Source organism: Haemaphysalis longicornis, unplaced genomic scaffold (assembly GCF_048455015.1).
Source record: "Haemaphysalis longicornis isolate Haplotype H1 unplaced genomic scaffold, Haemaphysalis longicornis Haplotype H1 scaffold_2, whole genome shotgun sequence".
Classification (NCBI taxonomy): Eukaryota; Metazoa; Arthropoda; class Arachnida; order Ixodida; family Ixodidae; genus Haemaphysalis; species Haemaphysalis longicornis.
The window spans coordinates 83,886,720-83,909,419 of NW_027526295.1; the positions used below are offsets into that span (position 1 = coordinate 83,886,720).

Sequence of the window (22,700 nt, forward strand, 5' to 3'; positions counted from 1 at the left end):
TCGGACAAAAGTTTACGCATGTGCGCACAAGCTGCAACCACGGCAGAATAAAACACAAAAAACTGACGACAGCGATGTTTGCGTGGAGGGTTCTGGCACTGTACGTGTGAGAAGACGGACTGAGGCGGTTGCAAGGAAGTTAAGATTTTACGAAAGCGGCTTCCGTTTTGTTTCGTTGTGTTTTAGGCAACTTCGTGAGAGGCAATTGTGGCATAACCGACGTTGCCTCGTTTTCATCCCGACATCTCCCGCGTGCAGAAACAACAAGCGCTCTCACTCGACGCGCTTCCGTGGCTGTCTTTTCCTTCCGAGAAAATAAAACAACATGTCGCTTGCCACACGACGTGCTGTGAACGAAAGCAAAAAATATTAAAAATGCGGTCGTGCGGTCTGCACGCCGACCGAGGTCGCCATGTCACTGAAAACAACACAACGTTTGTGATGTCTCCACAGTTCCGGCGCGCCACCTTGTGGTGGTAACAAGAACTCTAGCCATATAAAACCCACTACGCCTCCCAAGGAAACTCACTCCCCTCCTTGTGTAGCCATCTCTTCGGACTAACAAGTACATTTTCTGAGGCCCTACGAGCTTGCGCTCAAACATCACGACCTCCCAGCCATGTTCAGAAAAGTAAGTCTAATTTCGAGATGTAAACTCTTTAGTTATGGTGCTTATTTCATTGTATGTATGTCTATTCTTCTTCCCTAATACAGATAGTTGATATTTCGAGGCACTAGGGCTGCATGCAAGCCTCCTAGCGAAAGATTGATAGCTTGTCATGCATCGGAACGCAACTGAAGGGCGCAGAGAAGACCGGGGACATGGATATTTGAAGCGGGGTCAATTCATTTAATTGTTTGGGTAATCATTGCACGGTAATCGTGAGTACTGTAGCAGTCAAAATAGGGGAGTTGTGTGACCCTTAAGCTGGAAGTGGCGTCGATGGCATCTGTCGTGACATGCGGTCGTCTTCCGCTGCTTCACGGAGCCAAAATGCAGCGGTGGATGAACGACCCCAGGAAGACCTAGGGCATGGCTGTACGCAACGGGAATTACTAATTTATTGGCACGGCTAATCTCTGCACGAAGATCATTATTATTTGCGCATACCCGGTGGGGAATTTAACAACGAGCATGTTCGCTAAAGAACTCCAAATCGCACGAGTCCTTGGGAGAAACCTGGAAGCATAATGCAATCCGGGCTGTACGAGAGAGAAATATGTAAATGGAAAAATCGTAGACCGGATTAAGTTTTTTGACCCGAGAAGTTTCTTTCGCCGCGTATGTCGTACGCTAAGTATTAGAGCGATAGTACAGACATTGTCGGTCCCACCTAGGTGCCCGCCAAAAAGCATTATTCGCAAGGATATTAGCTTCACTCCCCAAAAAGCTGTATCGACGTACACAATAGCGTCCACATGACCAGTGGATCCAACTAGGCGCTCACAAATTTTATTTATATATTCAATGATTGGTTGTAGGGTTTAACGCATCGACGCAACGCAGGCGATGAGGCGTGACGTAGTGGAGGGCTCCGGATTATTTGAACCACCTGGGGATCTTTAACATGCGCCGAAATCTTGTACACACGGGTGTTTTTGCTTTTCGCGTCCATCAGACAAGCGGCCGCCGTGGTCGGGAATCGAAACCATGATCTCATGCCCGGCCGCGCAACGCCTCAGCCACTGAGCCAGCGCGGTGTGTATTTATATATTCAAGTATTTCTTCACAGTGTTGATTTGCCTTTTGAGCGAGGTACAGCATTTGATAAATAAGACCGAGGGGTAGCGTCGTAGACTACTTACTTTTTCTTTTCAGGTCCTTGTTGCGTCTCTTCTCTCCTGTGCCTTCGCCGAAGGCCCGTACGGATTCCAGGGCCGTTCTTACGGTGGCTTCGGTGGGCCGTTAGTGGCAGCCGCGCAATCCCCAGTATTTTCTTCAGTGGACCCCGTCTACGTAAGTTCTCTATAAATCATTTCGTACTCATATAACTATCAATTGTAGCCGTGGAAGCAATAAAACACCTTAAAGCGGCAATAAAATTCTGCAACACGCGAATGGTTGAAGTTAAAGCAGTCGTAAACTTATGCCACTCATGCCTAAACGTCAAGCATGTCACTCTAGAATGGCCGATCATTACTCCTGTCATGCGCAGTACCTCGTATGTGGAATGGGTTGTAGAAAAGGTTTGTGGACACGATATACCCTGGCCTCTTACATTTTTTCTGGTTCATTATGATAGTGGCACTGCACGTTGATGATGCGGCTGCACTGGTAAATATTATTATGCGAAAATTGTAAAAATAATTGACCTGAAAATTTTCTTCTATTCAGACAACCATAAATGTGATACGTGAGTGGAACAGTAAGAAAAAAAAATGAAGTTTTGCTGGTGTCAAGTTTTTAAAATTGAGCGGTAAATTAACCACGAACGTCTTTTGAAGGCACCTTTCAAAGGTAAATATTTTCAAAGTCTGTTTTTCAGCAATCTTGAATAGAAACACACACTTATCTTAGTTTCCGTGGTCTAATTGTCTAAATCTATTTGTAACCCCTTTTTCCTTGGAGGGTTTTTATTTCACGCTTTCTGGCATGCTTTTACGAGAACGCACAAACCAGTATAACGCACGAACTCGGTATTTTTGAAGTTGAACTCTCCTCAACCTCATCAGTCCGAGCTGAATTTGAAGTAGTTCCTGCGAACATGTGGGCAAGGTAGCTTTTGTGAGCCCCACCAACCTTCTGTTGATTGTGATGAGATAAATCATGGGGGCCTAATTGCGGCAGCTTTTGTTCTCGTTCAGCTGTAAGCGATTACAATCTTCCCATACTCGCAGCCGCCGCAGCCGTACAGCTTCGGCTACGACAACGTGGACGAGTTCGGAACGCAGACGTACCACAAGGAGCAGAGTGACGCCAGCAACACTAAGACCGGCTCGTACGGCTACCGGGACGCGTACGGCATCTTCCGCCGGGTCAACTACGTCGCCGACGTCAACGGATTCCGCGCCACCATCGACACCAACGAGCCAGGAACCGCGCCGGGCCGTAGCGCCGACGCAGTGTTTAACGCCAACCCTGTCGCTGCCCCAGTTGCTGCCAAGGCGGCGTCAGCGTCGGCGTCGGCTCCGGTTGCCGCTTACCTGCCTGCAACAGCATACGGAACAGGATTTACCTCTCGTAGAGCTCATGCACCCTGACTGGCTGAGTTCAATAGGAAACATGCAATACATTTTAAGTCGATGGGCCCGTAATAAACTTTAGGTACTCACGGCTTGTCTCTTTGTTATTCAATTGCTTCTTAGTACTGAAAAAAACTCCGTAAAAACTAATCGTCTCTTGGGGCATCGGTTCATGACAGCGGATGCAGGGTGTTTCCTTCGCTCTCTTGGCCGGTCTTAGCAGCATCAACTGCTGATTCCGCTGTGAAGTGACAGCCGCTGAGTTACGATGTCAGGAGCATTGATGAGAGGCTTTTGGATTTTTTGTTGAATCACCGTAACCAATAGGCGGAGAATGCTGTATCGCTAGCCTGCTCGCAAGCAATGTAGGGCGCCTTTAAAATCCGATTGTCTTGGTGTATCCCAAAGCACCAGTTATCTTCCGTCACTTTGACCACAAAGTGGGCATACAATGCTGTTCTGGGGCTCCTTGTTTTATCTTGATTGATTGTAGGGTTTAACGCGCCGACGCAACGCAGGCGATGAGGCGCGCCGTATTGGAGGGCTCCGGAATAATTTTAACAACATGGGGATATTTAACGTGCGCCGAAATCTCGTACACACGGGAGTTTTTGCTTTTTGCCTCCATCAGAAAAGCGGGCGCCGCGGATGGGAATCGAACCCGCTATCTTCTTTTCAGCAGCACAATGCCTTAGCCACTGAGCTTGTTTTATCTTCGGTCTTTTGATACACACGCAGTAGTTCTCTAGGGAAGCCGCCGGTAACATCTACCCACAATATTGAAATGACATTTAGAGGACGTTCAACCACCGCTGCTAAATCACTTGTTCTAACAGCTGCTCAGTGGCTAAGGCGTTGCGTTGCTGAGCACGAGATCGCGGGTTCGATTCCCGGCCGCGGCGGCCGCTTTTCTGATGGAGGCGAAAAGCAAAAACGCCCGTGTGTACGAGATTTCGGCGCACGTTAAAGATCCCCAGGTGGTCAAAATTAATCCGGAGCCCTCGACTACGGCGCGCCTCATCGCCTGCGTTGCGTCGGCGCGTTAAACCCTACAATCAATCAATTGTTCTAACAGCTGCGACGAACATAAATACTAACTCGCGGATCTTGAGAATTTATGGGGAATTTCTTTTATTTTTGTAGTACCACGTTGATAGCAACTGTTGCAAACGTAAGACGAAGGGCCATCTCAGGCGCAGATAACAATTTGAAAGGCGAGAAAATGGGAGGAACAGAAGAAAGAGCCCATGACGATTAAGTTCAGGATAGCGACCCAAAACCTGCAATCACAAGTTTCGCGCTTCCCCACCACCTGTGTGCCCGTGTCCTTGGATTAGAACAATAGTAACCTGTGACCTTATTACGGAAATTGAGATAGCCACATCGGTAAAGTTGGTTAAACGGGTTAACTGCTGTTATACACGTTGCTGCATAAAATTAACCAAATACCGCCACTTTGTCTAAATAGTAACAATTACTAAGTCATTCGTACTCCGTTTTTTTAAGTGTCTCAAGAATTCTCTTCGTTCCCGTCTACCCGGCAAATAATACTTACAAGACCATATATACTTACAAATCCATATCACAAACCCACATTTAATACTCTCAAACCAAAGGTCTCGAAACATACATTTCCAGATAGAGGATAACGATGAAAGTCTTTGCTGACACCGTGACACGCCTTCATCAATGTTTAGCAATTGTCTGCGAATCCTCCAAAAATAGAATGATTTCCCAAGCAGTAAGTATTTTCATGTTTTTGCTTTTCCGTTTATTAATTTTTAATAAGTACTTGCCGATCCCAGTTTAACCTCGAACCAGCCTTTTCTCGCTGATGATTGCTTGATCTATCGCAAATATTTATGCAAAGACGACGAACTGGCGCTCCAAGATTACGTACACTGTATAACCTCTTGGTGCTGTACACGTTAATGTCCAAATCAAGTCAAATCAAATCTTTATGGATTTCCGTTCATAGAGAAAGAGAAGAAAAGGATAAAGGTTGTGCATTTTTAGCACTACGGAGCCCAAGACCACCATTTAATTTTGTTCGGTAGTATTTTAAAATATGCATCAGTTTCGACGTAGTATGTCGACTACATACAGTTTTGCAGAAACAAGTGATTCGTTTTTTTTTCGAAATGAGCCAGATCCACAAACCTAAGCTAAGTCAGCTAAAACGGCAGTGATAGGAAAAACCATGCAACATTTCCCTAATAAAAGGTGAGAAAAAATGGTGAAATACCGCCCGGCAAACATGTACGCGGATCACAGTTCGTATCATAAATGCGCCAGATCCTGCTGTTTTACGGATCAAAATGAGCCGCGGCTATTTTCCCCACGGGATTTTGCTTTTTGGTTAACTGTTCGGGCTGTTTCGTGGGTGTTTTCCGAAGTTTTTTTGCTTTTTGGTTGAGAAGGAGGAGTAGCAAAACTTTATTAACAGTGAAGCCGAGCGGGATTGTGGGCGGTGTCATCAGTCCTGGACTCCGTTGGGGCGGCCTTTCGCATTTCAGCAAGCCAAAGCTGCTTACTCAGGTCTGAGTCGGCAGGCTGACTTATCATGAAACCCGTTGGCAATTACGAATAATGTGTCACCAGACGACGACGACAAAGTGAACGGAAGAAGAAACGAACGAAATGAAACTGAGATGTGAAACAATCACTTAATCTTGTTTCCCCCATCCCTACAAAGTAACTCATTATATTCTATCTACCATTTAAACCAAACGTTATGAGGTTTTACTACAACAATAAAAGTCGTCCCAGAAAAATACACATTGAACTGTTTTCATTATCATGATGAAGATGATAAAGACAACGACCACGACAAAATTTATTAAAGTGAAAGGCATGGCGTCATGTCAAAAACTAACGCATTTCCCCATAGACCGGTTGTAAACAAAAAACTCTCATAAGATGTCTGAATACATGGCGCGCATGGGAATCCGGGCTTATATTCTCTCAAATCAGTTGCTTGTAAATCTAGGTGTGAAGATCCGGCAATACACGATTACCTCACTAAGGAGTACAATAGTATACCTGTATCTCATAAACCACGGATCCGTGTACATTTAGATAATTCGTCGAAGAGTTTACTTACTGCGCGAACAATAGTGGCATGAATTCGCTTTTTGTTTGTGATTTGTGTTTGGAGGTTTAACGACCGATCATACAAACATTCCGCGAGAGTCGGATGCACGTTTAGAGAAATTTTTGACGCAACTCTGGCGCAGTTTTGCTGCGAGAAACCCTTCGCGTTTTTCTCAACTTTCTTTAGGAAAGACTGGTAAGGTGTTTGATTTAACAAAGGTGCAGATTCTATTGCACCTGCACGTTGGGGTGCATCCGTACTCCGGGATACCTGTGCTCGGATGGCGCTGCCGGCACGTTTATGTGTTCACCATGGATTACTAAGTCCGCGCTCGTCAGGCAATCCGCACACTTTTGGTCGCGGGTGGATGCTACTGGGGCATTGCCTGGTATCCGCTGCCGCTCGCAAATCTGATGGAACAGTTTTGCAAGCGCAGGACCCGACCATTGTTTCTGCACATCTGCACGTCCAAGTGAAGTTCCGCAATACCTAAATAAAATTGGCCCGGTACTTCGTGCCCACACGGGCACGAGGGAATGGGTGGGAGTGTGGCGGGACATCGAGGAGCGCAGGCCAAAACCGGCCGTAAATTCGTCAGAAGAGGCCTTCCGATTGCGCACGCGTCCCTGCAGAGGCCTTCTGGACAAGTTTCCTCTTCCAAGGATAGAGTGCTCCTTGGTTCTTTCGTTGTTCAGTGTTTTTATTAAGAAGAGTTTTTTATCAACAAATATCCTGGATGGCCATACCCGGGTTCTCTCACTGTGCGGTGGTCCTCGGTGACATCTTCGTATGCCGGCATGCCGATAGTGTCCGCAAGATAAGCCAAGATCGCCGTGCCAGATGATACCAACCATCATATACAACGTTCACTGCTTAGAGGGACGTTTTTCTGAGCCTTTTTGACAGCAACGCCAATCAATGCTCACATTTGCTGGTGGAGATCAGAATATTGTTAAATACTGCTGTAGTGTGGCCCAGGCCATTTATGTCGTTTTCCTGCAAAAAAATGAGAGTCACCTTTTAACAAAGGAAATTTCTTAACAGCGATGACAGCGTTATCGGCTTATTTTTATTTCAGCTGTCGAACTGTGTTCAATATCTGATTTTTTATGGAATGTATAAACAGTTATATCTGAGTAGACTTTTTTTTTATGTTTAACACGTAAATGTTCCAGAAACGCAGAAGAACCAAGAACAAAACATTAGCCACATCGGGAGTATATGCATGTCGCAAAAAGATTGATATTTGGTTCCGGTAGAGTAATATCAGTGCGAACCACCAAAAGCAGAGAACACTTACTAAAGCTTCGTAACCTTCGGCCGTGAATTTCCTAAGCGTCAATAATTTAGCCCCGGGACCCTGCGTTATATTACACAGCCCCTTCAACGGAGCGGAAAGCGGGCATGCCCATTTCGTCTGACTCTCGGCAAATACTGAACCCTAGCTATAATGAACTAGGCCAGAGATTCGTTATCACAGTCGCTTAGGATGGTCACCTGAGGTAAAAACATTACTGCCTTAAACCGCTCTGCAGAACCAGTTGTCTGTCATGATGAAGGGGCTGCATTGTGAAAACTCATTGCGAAGGTCGCAGACTCACAGCACGCCCGACTAAAGCCTCAGATGCTTAAGAAGTTGAGTGCGAACTAATATTAAAAAAATATTCTTTTTCCGATCGGTATATGTCCGGGAACGGAGGAGTGTGGATGAAGAGGCTCTATTGCGCCATTTACTAAAATATTGTTGGGCTCAAACTAGGAGGGAGCAAAAAAAATCAAATTTTGCAGCAGGGTTTCTTTCGTTACTTTCAGTAAGTACCGTGAAAACCCTAACATGTGCAGTGGTTCCGCACGGACATTCCGCAGTAATACATGCTACCGGTGAATCGACGACTGAAATTAGGACCTTGACCTTGGTCCTGCACAGAGTAAAGTATGTGATCTTTCTCTGTGTACACCTTTTGTGGGGGTAAGGTATGGAACGCGATTTATTGGCGCACGAACCACTGCACGCCCGTAGAACTGAGAGTGAAACATCGCCGAGTCTGGGGTATAACTTTTTTACAAGATAGTATTGCACTACTGGATAAATATTGTTACGTGGCGGCTGGACAATGATGAGGCGAACCATGGGCGACGATGAAGTGATGTATTTACAAGATGTTGCCGCAGAGCGATGCAATCTATTTGCAAGCGGCCATGATCGCTCGGGCGAACCTCGGGCGAACCGCATCCTCTTCGTCATCTTCGGTGACGGGTTATGGCGCTATGGGGCGTTGTCCACGTAGGTGTTCCGTGACATCACCCCCTCCCCCCCCCCCCCCCCCCCGGCGGAGGACGACCATCCCGGTCGAGGCCAGGGTAAAGACAGAGTGGCGAAGCGGATGAGCAAAGCGATGAGAACATGTACAATGATGTCCTTGCCGCCACTGATGATGGTGATGGTAGCGATGAGCACCGCCCCGGAACAGCTGTGACCACCGCCGTCCCCACGAGGCAGCGTCCAAAGCTTTCGGAGAAGCGCCGGAGTTCTGGGCGGGGGTCGTCGTCGGCGGTACGTCTGGTCGTGGCTGGTCAGTCAGTTCGTCTGGTCTCGGCGGGGCATGGGCAGGGGACACGGGGCTGGGGAATGTCGCGTCCGTGGCTCACCGGGGCTGGGGCGGGCCGACGCTTTCCAGGAGCCAGGATGAGACTGCTTCATGAGCCGAGACGGGGTGAAGCTCGGGGCCGGGATGCGACTGAAACCCGCACCATCCACCAAAATGTTACGTGGCGGCTGGACAATGATGAGGCGAACCATGGGCGACGATGAAGTGACGTATTTACAAGATGTTGCCGCAGAGCGATGCAATCTATTTACAAGCGGCCATGATCGCTCGGGCGAACCGCATCCTCTTCGTCGTCTTCGGTGACGGGTTATGGCGCTATGGGGCGTTGTCCACGTGGGTGTTCCGTGACAATATAAAGGCTATACGCTGTTTTACAAATTTACACATGTAACACAATCCACCAGCGCACGCCTCTGACTTTTACTGCATTCTGGTCCTGGTTTATGAAAATCGATTTAAAGCTCTAAGAGACTTTAACCAACACGCCGGTACGTTAGTTATCGAAGCTGTAGTCGCGTGCAAACAAAAAATTACAATTGCTTGCAAAAAACCAGGTTGCACAGATAGAGAGCTAAGAGGTTTCCAATATTTATGTAGCCAGCGTGGCGGCACAGTGTCTACTGCAGGAGTTATGATCGACCCCCCCCCAATCAGTAGCGTCGAGAAGTGCACCTTGCTTCAAAGGAGAACACGCACGCTGCAAGAAAACCGACCTTTCGATTACATCTGAAGAATTTCAAAACGATGTTTAGGACGAGTGTGTTAAGAACTACATAAAGTATCCCCCAAATTCGACTTCCTTGGAACTCACTTCACTTTTCCTTTTACAAGGGGTGAAAGGGTCGATCCCATGGGTATCCTTTTTGTAAGCCACGTTGCTGAAATCTTTTGTTAGTCGCATCGTGTGAAACTGTACTCGTTCTTGCCTCAAAGTCAAACGTTGAAAATAAATAATATACAGGGGCAGATAGGTCATTTCACGATGGACGCGAAAAGCAAAAACACCCGTATGGCGCTGTTTCAGTGCATGGTGTAGATCCACACGTGGTGTAGGCAGTTACGGAGCAATCCACTGACATGCGCCTCATAGCCTAAGCGAACTCCGAGTTCGGGTGGGTGAAAGGGCCAAAATTTGAATTTTGGGGGGAAACGTTGGTAGTGTTGCTTGCACCACTGGCTGCCCGGCTCTGCATCAGTGACGCCACGAGGCGAACGACGTTCCTTGAGCCGTCCACGGGTAGTTTTGCTTTCGTTTCGCAGATTGTTCTCGCGCTGCCGCCATGACTCCAACTGCACCATGAAGATCTTGCTGTACATCACACAAAGAAACCTGTGAACGTACCGACACGAGAGGTCAAACAAACAGCTCTGTCGATGTCGTCTGTTTGTTCTGAATACAACTAGCATAACTCCTCCTCTGAGAATTATTTTAAACTTCTACACTATTAACACCTGTTAGACGTTCTGCCCTGCACCTCGGTTCGCAAACTGCTCAAAAGTAATAACCTAGAAAAAAGAAGAGATTATGGGCGGGCTGCACCCCATTTTGAAGTAAATACCCCCCAACCTCACAAAAACAATCGCCGGTAAGCGGAACAAGTTTAAAATTTCATATTCGTTCCTCCAGCCATAAACAAAGCCCTTTCAGGCCCCCAACACTTATTTCAGCGCAGAAATGCATGTTTCGAGAACTTTCCACCGCATAACTCCAGCAGGGAGCAACTGCCAGATATTTTATTGATAAAGCAATGCGCATACAGGTATAGAGAAAATAGGTTTTTAGATATGGTGAAAACCGAAGATATTTCGTCATACGTCGACTCATTATTAGTTTTAACGTGACGCTGGGTTCTGTTCCTAAAGTGCTAGTACTGGTGGGCTGGAGGTGCTGTTGTATTAGCGTGGACACTGTATTTGTAGTGAGCGAACATGAAATCCTTATTTTCGAAGAGAATGATGCAGATGATAGATACTCCGACACTTAAATCTATCAAGAGCGCTTCAGTTCCGGTGCTCCGTATGAAGCATTAGAGTGGGTTCCACTGCAATTTGTGACCCATACATTTGTTTGTTTATTTAGGCAGAGTACAAGTACACTGCGCAAAATAGTACAATTTTCCATCTTCTGCCGAGGTAAACGGGGCAAAAGGCGTTTGAGCCCATTTGATCGAGCCCTATTGATAGAGCCCGATCGGGCCGCCTGACGAGGCGCCGTCCCTGATGTAGCACAACGCCAGCAGCACTAGCAAAGTGCGTTCAACAACCAGTGAATCAAATTATAAACATGAAACAAACCAAATGCCATTATAGAGAAACTATATCAACACAATTGTTGGTTATATAAAACTATGACAAAGCACAAAAAGACAGTATAATGATAACAGATATAAACAACGAAAAAGGGAGACCGTGACATAAGTAGAAAAAATTTAGCAAAAGGAAGTATTACCCGAACAATACCAAAGCAAACATATTTTTCTTCTGCTCTGATGGCGGGTACGCAGCATGATTTCAGCGGTATACATAAAACAATTCTCAAGGAAACCTACTCATGATGACACAGAATTCGGCATAAAAACCGATCACGCGTGACATTCATTTTTGTCTGGAAATTTTTTTTTAATAAATGTACCGAAAGAAAACTTTTTCACAACTTTCTTGGGGGACATGGCGAGAGGAAAAACCATGCCTCACTGGGCCAGGACAACCTATAGCTGTAGCGGCTTCGAATGGTACGTTTGTTTACAATTTTAACACCAAACAAGAACAAAAAATGTAAATAGCGGCGGAAAAGAGATAACAAACTGTATCAATCAGGTGCACAAAAATATTTTTATTTGCGGCATTCCATAAACAATGAAAATATAACAGTGAATTTTGCGTACATGAACTGATGGTAACAAAACCTAACAAAACATTCATATGAGGTATGTAAAATTTAACACTGCGAATAGGTTGTCAAACATTTCATCTATACATTAATTTTCAGATGCCCTTTTTTCGAGGACTATTTCTTTTATAAGTATTTTGAAAGTTATCACTCGTATATAACTATTTAAATGTTGCAATAAATTGCGCTTTGATTCAGTAGATCAAGTATTTGAGATGCTAATTTCTGAGTACCATAATTTGTTCGGCAGCGCAGTTTTTCAAATGAACTTCTTCGTAGTTCATAACAGGTGTTTGCCGGGCAGTAGTTAGTTTCAAACAATGCTTTATCGGTCCGATGCTGGCGGAACATTTCTAGGCCTAGTTTGTACTTGCATAAACATCGAAGATCGAACACTTTATAAGTTTCGAAGTACGGCTCTACGCTGCCAGTACTATGCAGGATGCCAATAGCCCGCATTCATCTTTCATGTAGGTTTAAAGGTTTCTTAAGTTTGTGTCAGTTGTAGTCGCCCAAACAAAACAAAAGGAACTTATATGTGAGTGGACGAGCGCATAATATATATCCCATTTAACGACTACCGGTATGTAATATCTTAACTTATTTAGGATTCCAATTGCGCGACAGAGATCTGATCTAAATTAGTCTACGTGTGGTGTCCAAGAGATATTTTCTTGGAACAGGACTCCTAAAAACCGAGTTGAGGTTGATACCTGAATTGGAGAACCGCGAAATTGTAGGTTTAAATTTAAAGCTGCGAATATCCCTCTCGGTCTAAGCAATAGGTATGTGGTTTTCTTTACATTTAATTCCAGTTTGTTGGATGCGAGCCATCAATTTAGATCGGACATCCCGCTGTTGGCCTGTAAAAATGAGTCTTGCACGTCTACTCCAGAAAAAAATACACTCGTATCGTCCGCATACAATAATAACTTAGCGTCACCTTTTATGTTTACCATATCATTTATATGGGAAAGGAACAGTGTAGGCCCTAAAACTAATCCCTGAGGTACACCATACTTTAAATACTTAATTTCAGAATTTAGGCCAATTATAACGGTGTACTGGGCTCTAAAAGACAGGTAGTTCTTCATTGCGTGACAACTTGACTCCTCCAATTCCATAGAAAGATAGTATTCGTAAAAGAATGGCGTGCTGAACACCATCAAAAGCTTTACTTAAGTCAGGGAAAAAACCTAGCGTGAAACCTTTGGCTTCACTGTTTTGAAGTATCTTCTCCTTATTTTCAAGGAGAGCGCTTTCTGTGAATTTATTTCTACGGAACCCGAATTGTTCCTTCGCCAGAATGCAATTAGCTGTAAGAAATCCTAACAACCTTTTGTGTATAATGTGTTCCGTTATTTTAGAAAATACTGACAAGACTAAGATTGGTGTGTATTTATTCAATTCCTCTACGGATTAAACTTTGTGTAGCTACAACGCGACCACGTTTCATTTTTTCAGAAAAGACACACGTAGTGAGAATAATCACAAATGTGCGCTGACGGCGCTCTTACGATGTCACTAACAAGTTTTAGTGGCTTTACTTTTACCTCATCTTGGCCAGCAGCACAACAATCTTTCAGCCCAAAAATTATGCACAGAATCTTATTCATTAGTGGGGAATAGATATAAGGAATTCGGGTTTTTTACGCAGATGATTTGCTCGCAAGGTTTTCCTGCTACGTCGCAGGAAGGAGCACCTATGTTGACAAATTATCATTGAACATATTAGCCAATTTCCCATCAGGGAACCCCTGTTATTAAACTATGACTAGTTTAGGTGGCTGACACGAAATTAGTTCTCTAATACTTCACCAGATTAATCGTGAATTACCCAACATTCCCGAGAACTTGTGTATGTAATATTCACGTTTGGCTCTTTGAGGGTGAGCGTTCAGTTTATTTCTAACGGTTTTAAACTATTTCAGGTCAGACTTGTTTCTGTTGCGTAGAAAGGCATGGAAGAATTTCTACGATATTTAATTCTTTTGAATAGTTCACGTATGATTCATTGCTTGCATGCTTTTTTTACGTCTTTGTTGTGTTTTTGAAGGAAACCATAAATTGTATATTCGGAGAAAGATCGTTACAAAGTTGTTGTAGGCGGTATTAGCATGTGTGCTACCCATCACTGAACTCCTGTCTTGGTACAGGAGGTTTATCCATGAAAGGTTCCATATTTGTTTCCGATAATTCCCTGGTTAAAGTATCGTTTTTTAAAGTGGAGGGATACTTAGTAGGAAGAACACAGTATGTCATATCATATCATCATTATATTTTATTTCGTTAAAGACGATGGTGCTGTTCAGGTAGATGTTAGGGTTGGGCAGTTCGGTTGCATTGTTGCCAGTAGTGCTGTAGCGGCGGAGATAGGGTGTTGGTCAGCACCTGCCTCGCTTTCACAAGGCGGCGCGTCCCGTTCCAAGCAAAGTCCAACGAAGAACTCGCCAGGCGGGAAGCAGTAGGTGCAGGACCATTGCCGGGAATACCTGCATGACCAGGGTGAAGTGGCAAGTGCTCTGCGACGTGGCACAGCTGCTTAGGCAAGTTGCACGTCGCAGCGTGGCACTTGCCTAGGACTTAAAAACTCAGGGCACGACTTCAAAACGTTGGTCCTGCGTGCCGTGCCACCCCGCGCGAAGCTGTGGAAGCTGTCAGTGTCTTCAACGCGTGGGGGTACGACACAACACACTGAAGGGCTGCCTACCGGATGCAGTAAGGATGTCTCGCGAACACTCTCACCCTCACCGTATAGCATAATGCGTCAGATCGCTTTCGAAAGCACTCACCTGTGGCGCAAGAAGCAGCGGCAGCCACGCGCTCCGAGTATCGCGTTTCAATCGCCGAGCACTATACGTCCAGTTTGAGCTGAGCTATATCGGCAGCTGAGCCTGCTCTTAGGAGCTGGTCAAGCCGCTTCGACAAATCTTTCAGTGTTTTTAACGCGATAGTGTTATTAGGCTCAATTTCCTTTGTCCCGTGCCTGCTAGCCGTCCGCAATCAGCCGTGCCCATCAAGCGTCTACGGAAATACGCCACCGCTGCCACCCATAAGCTACGACTGCGAATTCTAGGCAGCGAGATGCGAATGTCCGCCTAAATGCGGAAATTGACACAACGGCACCTGAAGCGTGGAAAGGAGGAAAATAATACTACGGCGGAGACAGAAGAAAGGACACACATTTCCAGCTGATGCCGTGCCTGCGCAGTAAAGTTCGTTCTACGTCCTGTCGGTGGTAGCATGCTCGGCAGATACAGTCGCGAGCCATGCCCAAAGGTGGCGTGATCTCACCAAAGCACCTTTCGACCGAAAGATAAAAACTTGAACGTTTCGGTAATTCACGTGCCCAAGCCCAACCCGAATCTCGAGGCGCGCAGTAGTGGAGGGCTGCAGATTAATTTAAGCAACTCGGGAATCTTTAACGTGCACTAAAACTTCGCAACACTGACGTGTTTATTTTGTGCTTCCATTTGGAAAACTGCTGCGACGGCGGAGAATCCCACCCGCGTCCTTGGGCTTAGTAGCGCAACGTCTTACCCAATCAGCCACCGCGGCGTGTTTTCTAACGTCACGGAGGCCGGCCCCAGCACTGGGTAACTAACTTAAACAGGGGCAAAGGATTACCGCCAGTCACTCAGAAATCAAGGAAAGATTACAATATGAGCAGAAACGAATTGGAATAAAACCCAGTGTACAGCGTCTCATACATGAATTTTCAAAATATTTTTTATAGTCCCGCGCTTCAGTTTCGCGACAGGCACTGTTTGACAAAAGACGCAAGCCACAACGGGGCAAAGTTAAAAGTCACCCTGGAAATAGGCATACACATCCTCTTAGAGCGCTATGACGTAAGAGTGCTCGGTGTGCCTTAGATTCAAGCAGCAGAGCCGCTCTCAAAACCACCGAAAAGGAAGGAAAAACCTTTAACCACTTGCTCACATTATGAAACGCCTAACCAAGAGAAGAGCAAGAATGAGAGATAAAACGATGATACTGATTAAGCCCTTGATCACAAGGCGGATTTTACTGAGCCTACCGAACCAATGTAACTTACCCGCAGCGACGAAGATCAAGTTAACACCATCATCAGCAGGGCATATAAGACAGAACCTGCTACTCGCAATTTTTAGCGTGAGACAAACTGACAGCCGGTGGGCCAGAAGCGCAATAGAATTGAAAGACAAAGAGGGGTGTAAAAGAAGGGGAACGGCGTTAGTTCTATGGAGGGAAAAAGTAAGGAAATTCAGAAGGAGATAAAAAATTTGGGCTGCGCTGCCCTGGCGAGGGTGAAGGCCTTCGTTGTGCCGTGGATCTTAATAACTTGTTGATGATGTTGACATTGATTAGGTCCCTAAATTGCACCTTTAGAACATAATTGAAGAAGCTAGACAAACCGTTTACCTGGCACCTAGGCCATGGCTCGTAAAAAGCAATCGCGCAGGGTCATTATCGTATGGAAGACCGGACAACTCCCCCCCCCCCCCCAATTTCCCCCCTCCCCCATCGCCGGGAATTATCGAGTGCACGCCATCATGGTCATGTCACCGATCCAGCGGCTCCGCTAGAAAGCTCTCTACCAAAAACATGGAGGAACAAAGAAGCGGACGTCGGAGCCATCCTTTTGACATACCCAATAGCTGCAGCAGGAAACAGAAGCGTAACTTTCTTGTAGACTCTCAAAGGGCCTCACATTTTTCGCTGCAGGCAGAATAGCTAGAACCTTTTGGGAATTTTCTCCAGTCCATAATAAATAAAGTTAAGGACGTCACTACGACACCCAAGCACAACGGTTTGAAGAGACTGAGGCACCGACCGAAAGGACCCCGAACTCACACACCGTGCTACTTTCGACTACGACTACAGCACTCTCCTCCTAGAAACGAGTGACGGCGTCGTAATCCAACGCCTGGAAACAAGATCTCTCTTTCACGTAACGTTTTCTCACGGGCGGTCCTATTGTCGGAGAATTGCGAACCCTGTGGTGGATAAACCAACAAAACTATCTACCAATAAACATGATCAAGGTGTTAGGTGGGAATAACATAGACTAACTTAAAGTTCCTCTACATTCGGGCACATACTTACCATCTTCTCTGTACCCAAAGCATGTACAGGGGTATGCTCACGGGCGAGAAACTCAAGCATCACACATTCTAGTTACATTGAAACATTGAAGGCAGTTTTGACCAGCTCGTTAGCTCTGGACCAGCGTGAGCTGATTGTAAGAGCAAGGGCAGGACCTTCTGCATCCATTCTCTAGACTTCAAGTTCCACCTTTGAGCTTTCTCACATCTGTTTACCCCTGTTCCAGAACCCCTCCGTATTTCTTCCGCAACAAAGATCTCCAATGTGTACCTCTCCTTCTGTCTCTCCCGCTGCGCCAAAATCAAGAACGTTCAGTCCGACAAAGAAATTAGAAAACAAAAACTTTGAAGCACCTACACTGCCACCTTCTCCCTCACATTTGCCAAACCCTCGTCGCCGCATCCTTTCACGCTGACATCTTAATCCACAGAAGAATGAAGGGTCTCAGGTCTCTTCTGGCACACGGCGAATAAACACCCATCCTGCTAGTCCCCCTCTCTTCGCTGACCTTCATTTCTCGTCAAGCATGCATCTCAAATGCAGCAATTTAGTTCCAAAACGTTCCATTGGAGTGGAAGCGACGCTATCGCATCGTACATCTTAAGACCCAAACGTAGATGTCCTCTGCAATTTTTTTCTCGATGAGCCAAACTCGTCTGAAACTCCTCAAATTTATTTGACATTTCGTGCACGGACGCTTCAAGGGCATCTGCCTTGTCAGGTAAAACAAGAAGCCCGTCCAGCTTATTTTCCATCGCTAGAATTCGAACTAACAGCTCTCTGTGTGTTGTTAGTTTGCCAGGGTCACCTTCCGATCCCACGGTCACTCCCCTGCACTTTTCGCACTTCCAGGCTTTCCGGAAACTCTTATGTTTTGAGTTATACCGTTTCCTCAGTGACACCAGAACAAGATCCTCTATGGAATGCAAACTCACATTCTACCCAAGTCAAACCCGGCCCACACACACAGAAGCGCAACGTACTTGAACGAAAAAGCAGCACAAAGTTTGGCAGTGGTGGCAGAGAAATGCGCGATAACTAATAGAAGTTGACAGTAAAATGAACCAACCTAGAAAAGTGTAAATGCCAAGATCAGGTTGTTGCTCTTCGATACCGCTGCTACCAAATGCGAGATCTGCCCTCGTTGAACCACAGTAGCGCGCGGTGTCTCTGCTATCGTTGATGCAGTGGCGATGTCATTGGTCTGGTCAGGTTCTGTGCGATAAAATTGGAGCAGCATCAGTAAAAAAAATAACACAAAAAAGCAGAAACTGGCTCTTCGTCGCAGCAGCAGGCAGGCAGTCTCGAGGCTTCAGCGTATACGGAACCGCCTCGTCCGCAGCCGGTCGCAATTAATCAGAAGATGACAATTTGTAAACTGCAAGACAAGTTTGTTACCCCTCGATGCCGCTGCTGCCAAATGACAAGCTTTCAATCATATGAAATTTGGGAATAAAAAACTGGAAGCAAAAATACAAACCACAATAACAAATCCAGTGTTTTCAATGCACCTGAGTTCCCCAAGTTAAGCGCTTATACACTTGGGCGATTACGATTAGAACACAATGTCGAAAGAACGTATTTCAGTATGTCCTATACACGTAAAGCAGTATTCCGTTGGAGGAATTTATAGTATTAATGTTCATATAAAGAAGTCCCAAATGAGTCATGCAGACCTGAAAGGGGTTGTGAATGTTTTAATGTAATGAAACCGCAGGGCATTGGTAATAATAAGTACGTGTTTTTTGTGATCACAATAATTCCTGTTAACGGCTCACCCCTATACGTACTAGCTTGTGTTTTATTTAAAAACAACCAGCAAAATAACACGAAAACGCATTTCCCTTTTCTGCCCTAAAAATGTTGTTACGAAATAGCACACAGTTGTTTTCTGTTTTAGTACCGCGCAGAGAAACTTTTAAGAAACCTTACAATTCCAAGCTGCCTTCATAACACAGCAAGAACTTACGTTGCAAAGGGTTCCTTCCCGTACGGCAGTTCAGGCACGTTTTCTCCCAAGGCGAATGTAAAATAAACACTTGCGTCTACAAAACGTGCCGTGAAGAACCGTGCAGACAAAAAAATATCCGGTTGTGGCAACGTCGCTTTGTGACATGACTCCTAACGCACCTAGCAAGAAAATAATAGTGAAGTCGTCTTTCCGGGTCGCCACTTGGCGGCGCAACGGTAGGTAACTCTATAAAACACGCTTACCCAAGGAATCATGCAACCATACTCTGTCAGCCACCTCTTCTACTCAGTCAAAATAAGTGTGCTTGCACAAACGTACAATTTTTGCAAAAATTCTTCGGGAAACCATGATTGGAAAGGTAAGCTTTCTGAAAATGAGACTGAAGATTTAGGTTTTTAACATACTATGGAGTACACTACATTCCGGACACAATTGGATACTGCTTAGAGGTAATGGCAAGTAAATCTCATCGCTCCGTTGTCGCTGCATTTCAGATTCTCGTCGCATCTCTCCTCTCCTGCGCTTTCGCCGAAGGCCCATTCTTCGGCGGATTCCAGGGACCTCTTGTCACCGCGGCAGCCACCCCCGGAGTCGCTTCTCTTGATCCTGTCTATGTAAGCGGCCCCGTTTAACTACTGGCTCTCTGCCTGAGTTTTCGCAGATCAAAGAGTTGTTTTAAAACACGAACTACACAAAAAAGGTCCAGCAATTGAACCATTCTTAAACTGAGCAGTTGCGCTCGGAATTACGACGCTGACAGCGTGCTCTTCATTCCTCGGGGCTATCTATGGTGGCGCGTTGTTTTATTAATGAATAAACATTAAATTAAAGTTGCGGTGCGATTTGGGTTTTATGAGCAGTTATTTATTTTAACTTCAGATAAAGGAGCGACCTTTACAGGTGGCTCACCACTTCCTGATGCACTACTTCCGCCCAAAAAAAAGCGATTCCGAGACGCTAGTAGGGATTCACTCCTTTCAGTAGTTTGAAACGTCAAGACGTCGAAATACAAATTTTAATGGGTAAGCAGATAAGTTAACGAGTCATTTTCAGGAACGAAAGCTACCGTTCTCGGGAGTTCTTAGGTGGCTGTATTGTAAACTAGAAACTTAGTCGAAAAACGGGTACGATTGCGAATATCATGCAGTGATGAATTAAGGGGACAATATTTCAAACCGTGCAAAGGGCGGTCCTCTTTTGACCCCCTCATGAGTCGACAATGGCAGGTCGCCACCAATCCATATCATGATAGTTATCGTGCAGGGGATCCGGTATACAGTGAATGGGCTTTAATCGAAGCAAGCCTTTGTTCGAATAGAATAACAGTGGTGAATAAATAATAATGATACTTAACAGTATTATCTTGCGATACAATTTGCTCGCAGTAGTTCGGTACAATTGCTCGCTGCGCTTATTCAGCGTGCACCAAACGTGCCCCGCCCCCCTCCGTCGCATATTCTTTCCGCCGTGCGTTCACAGATGGCAGGAGAGGTGGCGAGCGGTAATTCGAATGCAGCGATGTGACAGCTCAGATGGGAGAATCCCTCGGATTGAAGTATTTAGGAATATCTACAGATTCCCCTATCTACACACGCCCTCCTGAAAGGTGTTACAACGTACATTTGGTTATTCTAAGCGGTATAATTAAGTGCTCCCCTATAGTATCCATAACATCACTGGACAAGGTTGCCAAAAAGAAAGTTGGGTTTGTTTGCTTCTGTGGAAATTCCCTGCTGATGTTTACATCGATTTCCCTCGCGGTAACCGATCTGAAGAGAAAGAGACTTTCTCCTCAGGGTATTCCTGCAATTACTACAAGAAGGGTAGTACGATTTGATAAATGTTTATCCAAGAACATCGACCTTAACGGGTTTTTTCTACACCCACTCACAAGTGTACATTACAACCGTGCCCCCAGGCTGTTGTTTTGTTCAACCACTTACCCATCTCTCTTCTACAAATTCACGCAGCCTCCACAGCCGTACAGCTTTGGCTACGACAACACGGACGAGTTCGGTACGCAAACGTACCACAAGGAGCAGGGTGACGCCAGCAACACCAAGACCGGTTCGTACGGCTACCGGGACGCGTACGGGATCTTCCGCCGGGTAAACTACGTTGCTGATGTCAACGGATTCCGCGCCACCATCGACACCAACGAGCCAGGAACCGCGCCGGGCCGCAGCGCCGACGCAGTGTTACACGCCAACCCAGTCGCTGCCCCAGTTGCTGCCAAGTCGGCGTCGGCATCGGCGTCGGCTCCGGTTGCCGCTTACCTGGCCGCACCAGCGTACGGAACAGGATTTACCTCTCGTGGAGGTCATACACCCTGGTCTGGCTGAGTTCAATAGAAAATATTCTCTACATTTTAAGTCCATGCGCCCGTAATAAACTATAGGTTCTGCCCTTTGTTATTCTATTGCTTCTTAGTATTGAAAGCTGCAAAAGAACGAATCGTCTTCGGGGCATCGGTGAAGGACAGCGGACGGAGGATGGTTCCTTGGCTCTCGTGGGCTTTCTTAGCTGCTTCAACAGCTATAACGTTGCTGCTGATTCCGCTGTGAAGTGACAGCCACTGGATTACGATGGTATGAGCAATAATGAAAGGCTTTTCGATTTTTCGTTGAATCACCGTTACCAATATGCGGAGAGTGCTGTAACGCTAGCCTGCTCGCAAGCAATGTAGGACGCCTTCCAAATCCGGTATGCTTCATGTATCCCAAAGCACTTGTTATTTCCCGCCACTTTGACCACCAAGTGGGCAGAGAGTGCTGTTCTGGGTCTCCTCGTTTTATCTTCGGTGTCCTGTTACCTAAGCGGTAGTTTCCTAGGAACGTCGCCGGTGACATCTACCTGCAATCTTGAAATAACATCGACGGGATGTTTAACCTCCGCTACATAAAGCACTTGGACGAATAGCTGCGTTGAGCCTAAATACTAACTCGCAAATCTCGAGAAGTTAGCAGTAATTTCCGTCATTTTTAGTACAACCACGGTGATAGGTACTGCTGGAACCGTAAGCCGAAGGGCCCTCACACGCATGGATAACAATTTGAAACGCAAGAAAAGGGGAGGAATTTAAGAGAGCACTCACAACTATTCAGTTCAGGATAAAGACCCAAAACCTGAAATCACAAGAATTGAGCTTGCTCAACAACCTGTACGCCCGTGTTCTTGGGTTAGAACATTAGAAACCTGTGAATGTATTACGGCAATTCAGATAGCCACAACGGCAAACGTTGGTTGAACAGGTTAACTGCTGTTATGTGCGTCGCTGCCTCAAAGTAACCAAATAACGCCACTCGGTATAAATAGTAACAATTACTAAGACAATTATACTCTGTTTTTTAAACGTCTCAACACAATATTCTTTTAGTTCCAGTCTCCCCGGAAAATAATACATAGAAGACCATATATACTTACAAATCCATATCACAAACCAACCAATAATACTCTCAAACGAAAGGGCTCAAAACATACATTTCCAGGTAGAGGATAACAATGAGGGACTTTGCTGACACCGTGACACGCCTTCATCAATGTTTAGCAACGGTCTGCGAAACCTCCATAAAATACAATGATTTCCCAAGTCGTAAGTATTTTCTTGTTTTTGCTTTTGCGTGTATTAATTTTCAATAAGTACTTGCCAATCCTAGTTTAACCTCGAACCAGCCTTTACGCCGACTACTGCGTGATCTGTTGCAAATATTTATGCAAAGATGACGAACACTCGCGCCAAGATTACCTGCACTGTACAACCTCTTGGCGCTTTACACGTTAATATTCAAATCAAATCAAATCAAATCTTTATGGATTTCCGTTCAGAGAGAAACAGAAGAAAAGGGAAAAGGCTGAACATTTTCA

General features: G+C 45.6%; 1 pseudogene; it reads left to right on the top strand.

Annotated features, from left to right (window-relative positions):
- The first annotated feature begins 619 nt into the window (after positions 1-619).
- Positions 620-22,700, top strand: part of LOC144168111 (uncharacterized) — a 53,891-nt pseudogene continuing 31,810 nt past the window's right edge.